Here is a 16,188-nt window from a genome sequence, read left to right as displayed (position 1 = left end):
CAGTTTCATGAGGGTGTATGTTCTTCTGAAATCAGCTCCTCTCACAATTTCTGGAGGAATTTCACCAAACTTGGCAAAAGGTTTTGTTATATGACAGTTATACATGGATTGAAGTGTCGTTTAATTTGGGCAAATTTTACCAGAGTTATGCCCTTTATTATAAACAAACTTGTACTTTTGGCAATTTCATCAAGGTGTGCTTGCTTTCTGAAATCAACTTCCCTCACAATTTGTATCATCCCCGGCTGGTCGAAAGGCCCGAATGGGGATTATGGCATGGCGATGTCCGTCCCAGTAAGCGTACTCTCCTTCTGAAATCAACTCCTTTTCACAATTTTTGGAGGAATTTTATGAAACTTGACAGGATTCTTTGTTATATGTCAGTAATACGCATCTTGCAATTTCGTTCAATTCTGTCGCATTTTACCAGAGTTATGGCGTTGTTGCCAGCTGGGGATATTGTGCTCTCAGAGCACTCTTGTTCTTTTTATTATATGGACACGTTCACAAAGTACCCAAATTTATCAAAACACTTCATTGCTTTCCTCATGAGTGACAGATTTACGTCACCGGTTTTGGTTCTCCGTGTCCCGGGTGTAGCTCGTTTGAAAAATACGAGTAGCGTATTTCCCAGTAAAACACTCATGTCCATGTACTATAAACATGTATGCTTCTTGTACCCAATGAGGATGGATTCCCTTTTGAGTCTGGTTCCTCTCGAGGTTTCTTCCTTGTGTTGTCTGAGGGAGTTTTTCCTTGCCACCGTTGCCACAGGCTTGCTCATTGGGGATAGATTCGGGATAAAATTAGCTCATGTTTAAAGTCTTTAATTTTCTGTAAAGCTGCTTTGCTACAATGTCTATTGTTAAAAGCACTATAAAAATAAACTTGACTTGTAATTAGATGACTGCTATTTTTAATATCAGAAATGTACCAAACTGTTTCTGTATATTGGATTTTTAGTCATTTTAATATGAGAACTGAGTTGAAGGTTTTGTCATGACATGACACCAGGTTAATTTTTACCACCACGAGGCACATCGGGCGGCACTGATCTCCGTTTCTGTAGCCCTCGGCTTCTCGCTGATGACATCGCTAGGGTTACAGTGGTGGGGGTGGGGGCACAATACAATACATCTGTATTGTGGCGTGTCTCAATACGTAGCAGGAAGTACCATTTTTACGATGGTCTAAGTACAAGTCACGGTCTCCTGGTCAAGAGGCGAACACGTGAACCACAAGGCCAACTCGTGGTAATGAACTATTTATTAATTGTTTCTTTTCAGTATAAAAATGAAATGAACACTTATTCATGCAACATTAAAAAATGAGTATAAATAATAAAGGTGTTTGGGTTTTGGATTTTTTGCTCCAGCGTGTTCTGAATTTTGCTTTGCATTTTGTTCTTAAATTTTTATTTCCGTTGGCTGAATAAATCCTTGATGATTGATCATGCATTATTAATAGTGTGGTTTTAAATTTTTTTGGGGGGCCAGATGAGTGTAAAAATCTCATAAATCCAGCACCCAGAGAGAAATTCACTGAGCCCTGATATGAGAAGTAATATATCCGATCGCAGTGATGAAATATTGCTGTAACCGTGAGTCATATCTTGTCACACAGAGAACGGCCCCAGTTTCCATTTCAGTCCAGTACAGCTAGATTAGTAAGAAGAGCGAAAATCATACAGATGTTCAACATCTGTTGTGTTTTAAGGAATTATGAAAGCAAGCTTGAAAGGAATATTTTGTTCAGAAATGAAATTTACATTGTCCGAGTCTGAGACATGCTCCTTTAGTTAATGTTGCTAACCAGAATGTGAGGCGTGTTTAAGCATTTTTTTTTTTAAATCTCCAGAACAGGACCGTTATCCCTTTCCTCAACGTGTTCTATGGATGGCTAGCGCTGAGAATTAGCAATAATTCAACTCAGAAAAACGTGAGCCACACCGTTGTTGGTTACTTTTCTATAACGGCACACCTCCAAGTCTTATTCCTCAATGAGACTGCAAAAACGCTATCTTGTTAAGAGAAAATATCTTTAACATGGGTGAATTTATCGAATATTTCTTATTGGAATGTTCCTAGAACTCAAACGTAAGATTATTTGGCTGACTTTTAGACACCTTTACTCATTTCAAGCTTTAAATTTTCTTTTTCTTTTGGCAGATGGCGATTTTGCTAATTTTAAGCCTTTAATTCTAGAAAGAAGCAAAATTGTCTGCCAATAGTATATGAAACTTTTAAAGCTTGAAATGAGTGTCTAAAAGTAAGCTAAATTTTGTATTTGAGTTATAATAATCTAAGAAGAAATATTCGATAAATTTACCCATATTAAAGATATTTTCTCTTCGCATATTTTGCAGTGTATAAATCAAATTTAAACGACGTTTTAAGAAAACTCGTAACTTCAGACGATACATTTTCTGTTCAAGTGGTTAAATATGTGAGAAACCTGTAGCTAAGCAACTGGAAAATATGGACCCGGAGTTTGAGAGGCAGATGAATTGCGTCTGTTATTAGCTATCCGAGCTAAGGCCTGGCAATAAATCCTTTACACGAAATATACCTGATAAAAGTGAAAAATGACACTGGACACATGATAAGAAGGTCAGAAACATCAACATTTACCTCAGATTTGTTAGCAAATTGCTTAAAAAATGACTCTATATGACAAAAATCGAGGTTTGATTACCGTTAGCGTCAGCTGCTAACCTTAACTGCTGTGCTGTATGGAAAAACATTAACATTGTGTGACAGGATTATGAAAATGAGCTGGCTTCAAGATGCAACTTGTTTTATTATTATAATTATTATTATTATTTATATTTTAATTTTTTTAAATCATTGCAGTGTGTGACCCCCCCCCCCCCCCCCCCCCGGGAGGGTCTGTTTTCAAAGATAAGTGTGTAATTCTTTCAGGAAAGTTTGTGCACTGTGCTAAAGTGGAAGCTAAGGTGGGGTTTACATTAGCCCGTATCAGCGGATCATCAGATTAACGTTTTTAAAACGATTAGTGTGCACACAGCAACACCAATACACGGATACGCTCGGCTCCGCAGGCATCCTGCGCTCCAAATCACTCCGCCCTGAACAGCGAGTGCCCTCTGGAGGGTGCGCACTCCGGCCCTGCGCAGCTCACAGAGCGCGCGAGTGAAGTGCACGAGCAGTGATTCGGGACTGAGCCGCTGTGTGTGTGATCCCAGCGCATATCACTTACCACTTGCAAGTGGAAGGATGGCAAGCCTAAAGACAATCATAACTACACAATGGGCAGTATTTGCAGTATTTTCATACTTTTATACTCTTTAATGAAAGGTGATACAAGGCGGAAGTCCGCGCCGTTTTTCAGCAGTCGCGTCACATGACCAACGCCAGCGAATCAGGAAGGTGGATGTCACAGTGACGTTGTCCAATGACGACGCCAGCTAGAGCTCAGCACAGCATATCCGCGTATTCTGAATGTTTACACAGCACCGGACCAGACACGATCTGGATTGAATACGTGGACCCTGGCGGATTCCCGTTTCCAGGCGGTTTAATGTAAACGGACAGTGCATCCGCGAAGAAAACGAGACAGATACGGTCTAATGTAAACTTGGCCTAAAAGTTTCCCTCACGTGCTAGCTTGAGTAGAGAAGAAAACCAAACCTGTCATGGCTGACTAGATTTGGGGTTCAGCTGTGAAAATTGTGCCATTTGTGCTCCAAATATTCATTTAAACCTAGTACTTGGTGATAAGTCAAACATTTTTATAAGTGTCGTACAATCATGGAGACATGTTTGTTTAAGCGTCACTTTTTTAACGCCTCCGCCACTGGGTTGTCATGTTGTCTGTCCGAGAATCTGTCAGGTTTTTGTTCGCGTGATAACTCAAGAAGTCGTTGAATATTTGTCAGATTTACGTGGAACCATCTTCATAACCAGCAGATGAGCTGATTAGATTTTGGATCTGATCCAGACAGTATCAAGGTCACAGCAAGGTCAAATGGCTTTGAAAGTTTTTTTTTTTTTTTTTCCACAGAGTTCTTCCTGTTACGGAGATGCGAGTTTATTTTCAGAACCAGGGCTCGACATCTTTTTAATCCACTTGTTCAGTTGGACAAGCAGCAAGATTTCTCACTTGTCCTGACCGTAACCTTTTTATTCCTATGTATTTACGAGTTCAGTGACAGGAAAGTCATTAACACAGTTTATCAAAAAGCAGGTATAGTTATGATAATCATTACGCTTTTATGATTTATAATTTTTCAATAAAACTTTAACTGTAACAATAAACAAAAACTATCCCATGCTCCATTATGGTGCGTGTGGTGTTCTAACCCATTACCTGATCTGTAGTTTTCAGAGTTAGACTCACAAAAATTCAAAGCTTCTGGAGGGAAATCAAGTTAAACCTTGATGAATCCAGTAAAACTTGAAGTATAAATTAATTTAAAGAAATGAAACTGAAAAAAGAAAACAAGTTGGACTTGATTGATTGATTGATTCCGAACAGTAAAGAAGATATAAAACAAACAAACAAAAAAAAATGCAATCATCAAAACATCGTCATAAACAGAATAGCGTAGCCACAAGGCAATAACATAATAATGTTTGGAAAGGATTAGGAAGAAGTAAATAACTTATCAAATCCTAACCGTCTATACCACCGTTAATCAAACGTCACTTTCCACCATAATAAACTATATATACAAAAGAAAGCAAAGTCAACAACAACAAAAAAAAAAAACATACCAACATGGTATAATATCACCCAAATCAAATCATTCATATATATATATATATATATATATATATATATATATATATATATATATATATATATATATATATATATCTATATATATATCAGGGATTCTTGAGACAAGGGATAAAATGGGTTTTTAATTTCTAAAAATAAAATGTTGATTTTTCCAAAATATATTTATATATTATAGTTGCCCCAGATGTTGGCCTTTTAATGCTGTCAAAATACAATCTCCCAGGTTTAACATTTTTAACATTTTTGTCATGATTGCTGGACAAGCATGGAATTTTGTCAACACCATAAGACACACAGAAACCTAGAAAATATGTATTTTGAATAAAATTATTGCAGTTCTTTTGAATATTGGAGATAATTTTAATCTGTGCTGATCTATCCACATTTTCAAACTACTACGATTACTTAAAATAAATAAATTATGGAGCTATCGCTTATTATTAGTGGGGAAATATACATTTTCACATTTAGTTTTTAATCTAAAAAACAATGGTATTCAGCTATATAAAAATTACAAATTCATTTAGGAAATGCAGTGTTTTTATTGAGATAATCTGAGACAGTATAATATCTCCTTTTAAAAACAAAAATGAAAAGAAAACTCATCTTATGGAGTTGACAAGCTGTTGACGGAGTTGACACACATCTTACGGTGTTGACGGATTAGAACAGGGTATAACTTCATTTACCATGACCATTGAACTTCAAAAACTCATTTTTTTTGCACTCACACCCACTTTAAAAACAGTAACTGGGCAGTAGTCTTTTCTAATCTCTTGAACAGTCCATCTCATCAAATATGTGGATCATGGACAAAGAACATTCAGAACATTCAGTAATTCAGCCTTTGAATGTAAACATCTCTGAGAGATGGGGGAGACAGAGAGAGAGACTCAAAACATGTACATGTATACATGTGTGTACTTGACTTACTTTCCTTATAATAGGCAGATTGAAATCAGCATAATAATAATTATACCATATTCAACAAATGATTGTTCGAATAATACAAAAGCTCTTCGTTATTTAAGCACCTTAAATGGAAAACATAACGTGTATTGTATTGTAACTTACTTATTTCTCACATAATGAACACACACGCACGCACGCATGTGCACGCACACACAGTATATACAGACTGAATTCAGTATTACAGAAGAAATAATTATCTTCTGTGTATTTCATATTGAATGAATGTATGTTATTAAAATATAAAATAATAAAACTACAATGTCAATGTATAAAATTTAATTAAATGGGTAAATAATACATTCAAGTCCCATTTGTCAACACCATAAGTTAAGTAAGACAAATTTTCTTATGGAGTTGACGTCTGATGGAGTCTTACGGAGTTGACGAAATCTTCAACTTTTCATCATAACGTGTTTTCTTTGCAGGAGCCATCTTGTTTTTCACCAGCTGCTTATGGCCTCCAAAATAAAGTTAGATTAAACTTTTATTTCTGAATAAAATCACATAAACCTTGAATTTTATCGACCATGGTGTTGACACTCTATGGTTGTGACATAGGTGGTTTTGTAAAAGAAGATAATTTAAGACAAATATGTGAAATATTAACTTACCAGAGCAGAGCCCTCATGGCATGTCCACCACACAGGGAGCAGAAAAGGGGTCCTTAGAATGTGAGTTGGCCACTATAATGCCTGATTTTTTTGCGTTTTTAGAAAAATCTTATGGTGTTGACAGAAAGTCCGGACACGATTTCAATCCCGTAAAAAGTACATAAATATATTTTTTAAATGGTTGGTTCCTACGCAGGTTGAATATTCATTTAAAATACATGATCACAGTAGCAATTTTGTTTGTTTTAATGTACTTTAAACAATTATTTAAGTATTGTGAAGTCATGAAACGTGCTTTTGGACATGGGTATTTTTAGGTTCAGGCAGCACACTAGGCTATTTAAAATACAATATATGTGTAAAAAAACATTAACATTTTGTAGTGTATATATATGTTGTTGTTTTATTGTTTAATCAAGTTATTTGACATTTTCTAAACACATTTTAATCATTACAATGAGTTTTATCTCCTGGACAGGTTTTGTCCCTCATCTCAAGAATCCCTGATATATATATATATATACACACAATACATATATACAGTACATACATATACACATACCTATAACTATACACATCCATATGTACACAGACAACCATATCATAATTATGCATATTATACTTATATACAGTTATGCACCATACATACATACATACATACATACATACATACTCACTTTTTATATAATATATCCGTATGTACCCATACCCACATATATACACTTATATTATCAATAGCATGTTATTGTAATTCCTCCTCCCTATACCTCGTAAAGATAAAGGTGACATCGCGAATGAAAACAAACTGTGAGTTCAGCACTGTCATAAAATTCCCCAGAAATATTTTACGACGTTTGTGATGGTTAACGTAAAAAATACAACGAATGTCCAAATAAAATGAAGATTTACCACAGATATATTTTTTTATTGAGGTATTTGATCGCCATTTCGATGAAGTCTAATAATCTGTAATGAGATTACGATGTGGTTATTTTTACACACACACCTGTTGCACTTGGCTTCCCCAGAATTTCATAAACAATAACATGGCCGGATCACTGAGGGGATTTAACTCATTTTGTGGGAATTTTATTGATGTAACTCTTGAATAATTACGATAAAAATGGTAATTTTTGACAAATATTCAACTTGTCCCGTTGGACAGGCAGATGTGAATTTGAATTGTCCGGACCAAACATTTTGTTGTCCCGGGCAGTTGGACTACCATTAATGTTGAGCCCTGGGGCTTCTACCTGAGATTTGAGATTCTCGTTTGGATGATCTCTCAAGAACCAGTAGTTGAATGAATGTAGGATTTTTATCTAATTATTATAACCGGCAGATCATTTGATGAAATATTGGAACCAGTTCAAACAGGATCAAGGTCACAGCAAGGTCAAATGTCTGAAATGGGCAACCACATCAAATCACTGCTGTTGGCTTAGAGTTCGACTTGTCTGGCAAACAAAGATTTTCTGTCAGTCCATCTTGGCTGTGTAATATGTCAAAAAATATGGCGTTAACTCTATGGATGTACCACCAATTGATCCAAATATGCTTATAGTGTATGTATTCAAATTATTAAGATTTAGCACTCGACTTGGAGGCTGACGCATTTCTGTTGATTCCATTGGCGTCGAGTTAACTTGTTTACAAAGCGTGAGGGTGAAAATCATAGACATGTACAGCGTCTGTTCTCTTCTGAGGCATTAAGAAAGCAGTTAGATCCGTAATCCTTGGATATGGTGAGAAGGAGAGAGTTTAAACTCCTCAGCTCGAGCGCCCATCTGCAGTCTGTGTAGTTTTCATTTTGCTCTGCATTGACGAGGGCGCTGAGGGCTGCGGTCCAGCAGCTCTGGCTGTGTCCAATCTGTGTGTGTGTGTGGTCCGAGAGTGAGTGGCAGAGTGTTTCAGATTTGTCCAGTCAGTCTGCTCTTCTGTTCCGAAGATTATTTCCGATAAATGCTGACGTTATTACAGTCAGACCTCTGGGATGTAAGTCAGACTGAAGAAGCACTGGCTCCACATGATGGCTCTGTTCTCAGGTTTGAATGAGCCTGATCCAGATCCAAGCTCTGTATATTACACCCACACATGCGTGCGTGCGCACACGCGCGCACACACACTTCACATCCATCCGTGATGCTCTCAGGCTTCAATTCCAGCAGATGAAAATATGAAGCCTTTCTTCTTTCACTTTTCTATAATCGGCGCTTTTAACAACATCTATCTAATGTACTCATCATTTAAAACTTTATTTAACAAGATAAACCAATTAAATAATTCAAATAGAGCAGTCACTTGTTTCTAATGTATTATAATCAAGGCACAGAACGTCATCGTTAGGGGGCCAAGCATAAATCTTCAGAAGCATTCGAGTGCCAGTTTTCCTTTTTGAGGTCAAAGCCCCAGAATTGATGGAGCTCAGTGGTGACTGTATTGTGTGGTGTGTTTTTTTTTTTTTTTTAATTTTATTTGTGTCTTGTCTTTGCGCAATCGTGAAAAATTGTTCATTATTATTGTCCAGACCCCAGAGATCCCAGAAGCCCTCTGGTAATCCGCCACTGTATAAATTCCATTATAGAAAGACCTGACAGGGGATTGATTTGGATGTGAGAAAGAGAGAGTGAGACAAAACTGGAAGTGAAGAAAAAATGACTTCAAAACAGTTTCACAATAACAAAATACCCAGATTTCACTTTCCTCCATACAATCTGTTATTGACTCCCCGGTGAGTTTCATTATGCTGACATGAGTGGGTTTGTTCGAGTTAGGACACCGTGACATTAGTTCAGCGGTTTTGCTGTGTTTGCAGGTTTATTCCAAGCTTCAAGTCACAACAAGGTCATATTCAGAAATTTCTTATTTGTGATTTGCAACACGTGCACTCACCGGCCACTTTAATAGGAACTTGTTCTTGGCTGGCAGGATTGGAACCCGGTGTGGTCTTCTGCCGTTACTTGCTGAGATGCTTTTCTGCTCATCACGATTGTTATATCCTTCCTGGCAAAAAAAAAACAGGTGGCCTTGATAGAGCTAACGGTACCCTGGGAGGAGAGGATTGAGGAGGCACACGAACGCAAGCTGGGGAAGTACCAGCCCCTCCTTGTAGAGAGCCAGCAGAGGGGGTGGAGAACCTGGAACCTACCAGTGGAGGTGGGTTGCAGGGGGTTCCCAGGGCAGTCCCTTTGGAGAGCACTAGGACGGCTTGGGGTTAGGGGTGTGACCCGTAAGAACTTGGTGAACAGCATCTCAAAGCAGGCGGAACAGGCATCCAGGTGGTTGTGGCGAAAGAGAAGTGACCGGTGGCTAAGCCAGGCTGACAGAGAAGAGGGGGGACAGAGTTGCACGGCAGGGTCCTGAATGACAGAGGGAGCAGTTCCAGGACGCTGGTTCTGCTATCAAGCCCCACTGAGGTGTTGTGGGGTTGTTGACAGAACACCGGTGAGGTGGGGTGCCCACTTGAAAACCCTGTGAAGTCTACAGGTCTTCGTCGTGCAGCTCTGTTCTCAGTTGAAGACGTCTGAGGGGAGCAACTTCTATGTTAGCCACCACACAGAAGGAGCAGGCCTTAATGCCTGCCAGGTGCGGTGGCTGCGGTATATCTTACCGTGTAAAGACATTCTGCTCACCACGGTTGTTGTATCCTTCCTGGCAACAAAGCTCGAACCAATCTGGCCATTTTCCTCTGACCTCGCTTATCAACAAGGCGTTTGTTTCCACCCACAGAACTGTCGCTCACTCTGATATATTTTTTTTTCTGCACCGTTCCGTGTAGAGACTGTATGTGTGTGTGAACCCCAGGAGATCAGCGGTTTCTGTAATACTCCGACCAGTCCATCTGGCTCAAACCAACACCCATGCCACAGTGAAAGAAAGAAAGTCACACTTTCACTGAGATCACAATTTTTCCCGTTCTGATGTTTTGAAGTGAGCATTAATTAGCTGAAGCTCTTGATTTGTATCTGCAGTGGGGCAAATATGTATTTAGTCAGCCACCAATTGTGCAAGTTCTCCCACTTAAAAAGATGAGAGGCCTGTAATTTTCATCATAGGTACACTTCAACTATGAGAGACAGAATGGGGGGAAAGAATTCAGGAAATCACATTGTAGGATTTTTAATGAATTAATTGGTAAATTCCTCGGTAAAATAAGTATTTGGTCACCTACAAACAAGCAAGATTTCTGGCTCTCACAGACCTGTAACTTCTTCTTTAAGAGGCTCCTCTGTCCTCCACTCGTTACCTGTATTAATGGCACCAGTTTGAACTCGTTATCAGTATAAAAGACACCTGTCCACAACCTCAAACAGTTACACTCCAAACTCCACTATGGCCAAGACCAAAGAGCTGTCAAAGGACACCAGAAACAAAATTGTAGACCTGCACCAGTCTGGGAAGACTGAATCTGCAATAGGTAAGCAGCTTGGTGTGAAGAAATCAACTGTGGGAGCAATTATTAGAAAATGGAAGACATACAAGACCACTGATAATCTCCCTCGATCTGGGGCTCCACGCAAGATCTCACCCCGCGGGGTCAAAATGATCACAAGAACAGTGAGCAAAAATCCCAGAACCACACGGGAGGACCTAGTGAATGACCTGCAGAGAGCTGGGACCAGCGTAACAAAGGCTACCATCAGTAACACACTACAACACCAGGGACTCAAATCCTGCAGTGCCAGACGTGTCCCCCTGCTTAAGCCAGTACATGTCCAGGCCCGTCTGAAGTTTGCTCGAGAGCATTTGGATAATCCAGAAGAGGATTGGGAGAATGTCATATGGTCAGATGAAACCAAAATAGAACTTTTTGGTAAAAACTCAACTTGTCGTATTTGGAGGAGAAAGAATGCTGAGTTGCATCCAAAGAACACCATACCTACTGTGAAGCATGGGGGTGGAAACATCATGCTTTGGGGCTGTTTTTCTGCAAAGGGACCAGGACGACTGATCCGTGTAAAGGAAAGAATGAATGGGGCCATGTATCGTGAGATTTTGAGTGAAAACCTCCTTCCATCAGCAAGGGCATTGAAGATGAAACGTGGCTGGGTCTTTCAGCATGACAATGATCCCAAACACACCGCCCGGGCAACGAAGGAGTGGCTTCGTAAGAAGCATTTCAAGGTCCTGGAGTGGCCTAGCCAGTCTCCAGATCTCAACCCCATAGAAAATCTTTGGAGGGAGTTGAAAGTCCGTGTTGCCCAGCGACAGCCCCCAAAACATCCCTGCTCTAGAGGAGATCTGCATGGAGGAATGGGCCAAAATACCAGCAACAGTGTGTGAAAACCTTGTGAAGACTTACAGAAAATGTTTGACCTCTGTCATTGCCAACAAAGTATTGAGATGAACTTTTGTTATTGACCAAATACTTATTTTCCACCATAAATTGCAAATAAATTCTTTAAAAATCAGACAATGTGATTTTCTAGATTTTTTTTTCTTCTCATTTTGTCTCTCATAGTTGAAGTGTACCTATGATGGAAATTACAGGCCTCTCTCATCTTTTTAAGTGGGATAACTTGCACAATTGGTGACTGACTAAATACTTTTTTGCCCCACTGTACATGATTTTATGTATTGTGCTGCTGTCAAGGGATCTGCTGATTAGAGAACTGAAATATTAAAACAGCAGGTGGACGTATGGGTGTTCCTGATAAAGTAGCCAGTGTGTGTACATTTTGTTAATACTGTTAATGAATTGCCTGAAATTTGTTCCAAACAAGAACTTTCTTGAATAGTCTTCAGGACGTTAACGTGATCATGCTAATTCCATGCCTTGTTGTATTTTGAGTTGAGGAGAAGTTTTATTCTTTTGGATTGCAGCTTTGCAGTAGAAATGGACCGTCCTTTTGAAATACCGTATCAAGTTACGATGGGATTTAATTTGCGAAAGCCTTCCAGAAATCTTCCACCTGAAGGCAGGATATGTGGATGAGAAATCCAACCACGTATTTGGGTGGCACAGTGGTGTAAGTGGTTAGCACGGTCGCCTCACAGCAAGAAGGTTCTGGGTTCGAGCCCTTTCTGTGTGGAGTTTGTATGTTCTCCCAGTGTCTGTGTGGGTTTCCTCCGGATGCTCTGGTTTACCCCACAGTCCAAAGACATGCAGTTTTGTTAATATGGGATGGGTGGGAGCACTTAACTCCCAACTGCTCCCCGGGCGCTGTTAGCATGGCTGCCCATTGCTCTGGGTATGTGTGTGTTCACTGCTTCAGATGGGTTAAATGCAGAGAGGAGTTTTACAAGCGTGTGATGAATGAAGTTGTTCTGTGGACCTGGGTGAATTTGCAGACCTCGAGGACAGGATGGTATTTAATATTCCGCAAACTAGCCAATTAAGTATTAATTTATAAGTTTGGAGTCGGCGTAGACCCAAGGCAGCGGAGTTAGACTGCGTGTTTTACTACCTCTTATTAAAGCATGTTAATTGTAGTCATCAGTTATGGATGCGAATGAGTTCCGCTTTAAATGCATCAGGGAAGGGACGAGTAGTTTTCTGTAGATGGCTGCAAGATATTTTTTGAGGTATGCTGTTAATTTGTGAGCTTTGCAGTGAGCCAGAGGTGATTTAAATAGACCACTGAGATCTGAAAAGGGAAAATGGTGCCATTATCATTACACGAGAGTGTGGTTGGATTCTCAGATCTGGGGTAGGGTTCCCAAAAGCATCACACCACAAAGATCGTTAAATGGTAGCGCGATCAGCACAATGAATGCTCTCTCTCTCTCTCTCTCCTAGTTAAGATGTTCTTCGCATTAAAGGGCATATTCTGGACCAATTTCGTGTGGTTTTTTTTTTTTTTTTTTTTTTAATGTATGTTCCTTTACACACGCATCCGGAAGGGTAATTTTGCACAAGGCCATCTGTCTACAGCAGAAAAAAAATAAAATAAAACGCGTCTCGAAAAATCCCAAGGGAGTCTGGAGCCAGATTCGTGACATCACCTGCGGAAGCGCCAGCAGGCTGCGCGAGCTTTGCACGGTTTCAGTGCACAGCCTGTGTAGACCAAGCGCTCCCATTTCTCTCTCATTGTCCGGTCTTTTGGGAAACGACGAGTACTAATCCCATCATGATTGGTGTTGCTACACCCTCCTACGATACATCTGTTAACCATTTTAATAATTACGCGATAACGTTGAAGAAATTTGCAGAAAACCACCAGGTCGTTTTCTCGTAAACAAACCAGCGCTGACGTAGGATTCAGAAGGAGGCGTCCCGCACGCGACGTCACGAAAATCAATGTTTGCCGGGAAATCCAAATGCCAAGTTTTTTCAGAGGCGGACCAATTCGCCTCAAATGGCTTGATTTTCAACTGAATTTTTCTGGTATTGCGCAAGGTAAAAAAATTGCAGAGAATGCAGAATATTACAGATATTTGACCAAAGTTTAATATAAAATAGGAGAATTACATTGATCTTGCTCCTGAATTTACCCATGATATACACTTTAAGAGGCTTTTGGGAAACCCACCCCGATTGGTTAGCAGGTTTTTTTTTTAAATATATGAAGAGCTCTTTTCCAAAACGCGATAAACGCCAAATTTAAAAAAAAAAAAAAGAGTTTGTCGCGGTATTTTGCTGTGTACTGAGCCTATTCACTGCTCCATTAATGTTTCATGCCAAATCGCTATATTTCCTTGTTTATATGTGCTGCAAATTGTAGTTTCTCGCCAAAACGCGATAGGCACTACACCTGTTTTTTGGCTGAGTGCGACATTTCCTCTCGACCAATCAGAGTTCGGTCAGCGTTCTACACTATCCCACATGGCGGCGCCCTGAAGCGAGGAGCTTTGTTTGCTTGTGTAGCTTCTTGAGCACAAATAACTTTTGCAAATGATGGTTGTGAATACTTTCGATGGTTCTGAAGAATTGAACTAACTGGCCATTTTGTTATTTAGTTAGTTGTTTTCTGTGGTGGACAGTCTTAAAACATAAGATTAAACGTGAATGAATTAATGTTATTTAAGTGTTTATGATTTATTTGATGTTATAAATTGATAATACATCCGTATGATGAAAGTTCCTGATATTATATATCTGCAGCATGTTCTCTTGTTTTAAAAACAGAATATATACCATACTTTGGATTTATAATCAATAACATTGTTAGATTTGTCAATTATTGTTAAATGTTCAGCCTGAACCAACTATCTATTATAATAGCATTTTGGAAAAGAGCTCTACATGTGCACACATACCGTACACACTGTATAATATATATATTTTTTAAAATTTTCTATAACAGCAGCTTTAATTCACTCGAATACTTTCCAAGCAGATTTGTAAAACAGGATGCTTCACATAATCTACGACTTGCCCTATAATAAATCTCATCTCGTTATCTCTAGCCGCTTTATCCTGTCCTACAGGGTTGCAGGCAAGCTGGAGCCTATCCCAGCTGACTACGGGCGAAAGGCGGGGTACACCCTGGACAAGTCGCCAGGTCATCACAGGGCTGACGCACAGGTGGGGTTTACATTAGACCGTATCAGCGGATCATCAGATTAATGTTTTTAAAACGATTAGTGTGCACACAGCAACACCAATACACGATTCGCGTGCACACAGCAACACCAATACACGGATACGCTCGGCTCCGCAGGCATCCTGCGCTCCAAATCACTCCGCCCTGAACAGCGAGTGCCCTCTGGAGGGTGCGCACTCCGGCCCTGCGCAGCTCACAGAGCGCGCGAGTGAAGTGAACAAGCTGTGTTTTCGGGACTGAGCCGCTGTGTGTGTGATCCCAGCGCATATCACTTACCACTTGCAAGTGGAAGGATGGCAAGCCTAAAGACAATCATAACTACACAATGGGCAGTATTTGCATCAGTATTTGCAGTATTTTCATACTTTTATACTCTTTAATGAAAGGTGATACAAGGCGGAAGTCCGCGCCGTTTTTCAGCAGTTGCGTCACATGACCAACGCCAGCGAATCAGGAAGGTGGATGTCACAGTGACGTTGTCCAATGGCGACGCCAGCTAGAGCTCAGCACAGCGTATCCACGTATTCTCAATGTTTACACAGCACCGGATCAGACACGATCTAGATTGAATACGTGGACCCTGGCGGATTCCCGTTTCCCGGCGTTTCCAGGCTGTTTAATGTAAACGGACAGTGCATCCGCGAAGAAAACGAGACAGATACGGTCTAATGTAAACTTGGCCATAGACACAGACAACCATTCACATTCACACCTACGGTCAATTTAGAGTCACCAGTTAACCTAACCTGCATGTCTTTGGACTGTGGGGGAAACCGGAGGAAACCCACGCGGACACGGGGAGAACATGCAAACTCCGCACAGAAAGGCCCTCGCCGGCCACGGGGCTCGAACCCGGACCTTCTTGCTGTGAGGCGACAGCTCTAACCACTACACCACCGTGCCGCCCCGACTTATAATAAATGATGGATAAAAGATTATTTAATAAAGAAAAACATGTAGTACTTGTTGATATGGCGATGTTTTCTTTCAAGAGATATTTACTGAACATTTCTGGAAGGAGTCTCTAGTATCATATCAGAGTTTTATAAACGCTCAGTAAGTTTCCCCATCACAGGAAAGCCTTTGGGACAGATGACTCTGAGATGGCTTTCCGGATTTTTTTTTTTTTTTTGCGATATGAACAGCTGCTTTTTTGTCTTATTAACTTCAAGAGAGGGGGAAGAAAGAAGGAAAGAGAGAGGGAGAGACTGGCAAGAGGCCGACTGTTTACAGGAAATAGCTTGTCTTGGGGACTTCTAAAACATTAAACACAACTATAAATGGACTAAAAGCTTATTATGCTTTTTTTTTTGTAATAAATGAAAAATTGGAATTGTTGAAAGAGTGCCAACAGT

General features: G+C 39.9%; 1 protein-coding gene across 2 annotated transcripts in view; it reads left to right on the top strand.

Moving 5' to 3' along the window:
• The window catches only part of ankrd13c (ankyrin repeat domain 13C), a 108,046-nt gene that overhangs the window by 34,806 nt on the left and 57,052 nt on the right, over positions 1–16,188 (top strand). The window lies entirely within an intron of this gene.

This window comes from Neoarius graeffei, chromosome 15, assembly GCF_027579695.1.
Source record: "Neoarius graeffei isolate fNeoGra1 chromosome 15, fNeoGra1.pri, whole genome shotgun sequence".
In the NCBI taxonomy this organism is placed as follows: Eukaryota; Metazoa; Chordata; class Actinopteri; order Siluriformes; family Ariidae; genus Neoarius; species Neoarius graeffei.
The sequence above is the reverse complement of the archived record's forward strand: the minus strand, read 5'-3'. Positions and strand labels throughout refer to the sequence as shown.